This window comes from Elephantulus edwardii, unplaced genomic scaffold, assembly GCF_000299155.1.
Source record: "Elephantulus edwardii isolate Elephantulus edwardi_28Jun2011 unplaced genomic scaffold, EleEdw1.0 scaffold00005, whole genome shotgun sequence".
In the NCBI taxonomy this organism is placed as follows: Eukaryota; Metazoa; Chordata; class Mammalia; order Macroscelidea; family Macroscelididae; genus Elephantulus; species Elephantulus edwardii.
In genome coordinates this window covers 17,884,732-17,885,728 of record NW_006399755.1, presented here as the reverse complement: position 1 = coordinate 17,885,728, position 997 = coordinate 17,884,732, and the positions used below count along the sequence as shown (strand labels likewise).

At 36.1% G+C, this 997-nt stretch overlaps 1 protein-coding gene across 1 annotated transcript in view; it reads left to right on the top strand.

Moving 5' to 3' along the window:
• The window catches only part of OMA1 (OMA1 zinc metallopeptidase), a 105,778-nt gene that overhangs the window by 94,945 nt on the left and 9,836 nt on the right, over window positions 1–997 (top strand). The gene's annotated exons all lie outside the window — the stretch shown is intronic.

The following is a 997-nucleotide window of genomic DNA, read 5'->3' as shown; positions in this document are numbered from 1 at the left end:
GCAAACGACTCGACGGCACATAACAGCAACAAAACAACATTTCCTTTACTGGTCTCTAGATCATGATTCAGTTAGGATGACATTTCTTAAAATGGTATCTTCTTTCAGAAAATTTCTAGAGCAGCATACAGGAGAAGCCATAAAATGATGATGCTTAGGTATTTAAATGTGTCACATCTAATCTTCCTTTTAAAAATAGATTCTTATAATCTACCAAAACAAAAAGAGAAAGAACACAAGAGTAAACACATATGCATACACAATTGGCCCAATTTTCAGATTTTGGAGAAGTCTTAAGAGTTTGTTGCAGTTGTTACGTGCCATCCAGTCAACTATAACTTGCAGTGACCCTATGAACAGTAGCTCTGAACCCTGCCCTATCCTGACCCAGCCTCACCATCTCTGACACACCTGCCTCATTGCCACAGTCACTATGTCAGTCCATCTCATCCAGGGTCGTCCTCTCCTGCGCTGACCTCCTACCCTTCCAAAGATGATGTCTTTATTCAAGGAGTGAACCTTCCTGGCAGCGTACCCAAATTATGTGAGACGGAACTTAAAAAGTTGCAAGGAGTAACTTGGTTTCACCCTCTCTAGGATAGACCTCTTTCTTCTCTTGGTGGTCAATGATATGTTTAGTACTCTCACTCAAGGCATTAATTCTTCTTCTGTCAACCTTAGTAATTTTCTAGTTCTCTTATGACTAGCACGAAGGAGTAAAGAAACTAACCAAACAAATGAAAAAATCGTGATGGAACAAATATATTTACACATGATACTAGCCAAACAAACGTTTCTTTCTTTTAAGAGAAAAATCTCTCAATGAAACCCACACAATACTTTGTGAAGTATTAAGTAACCCAGAATCTTTGGGGTTTTTTTTTTCCATAACTTTATTTATTTTGCTTGCAAGAATTTTTAACATTGAAATCATGTATATAACTAAAGTGTATAATTAGGTAAGTTTTTTTTATTATTATTAAATTTTATTAGTTTC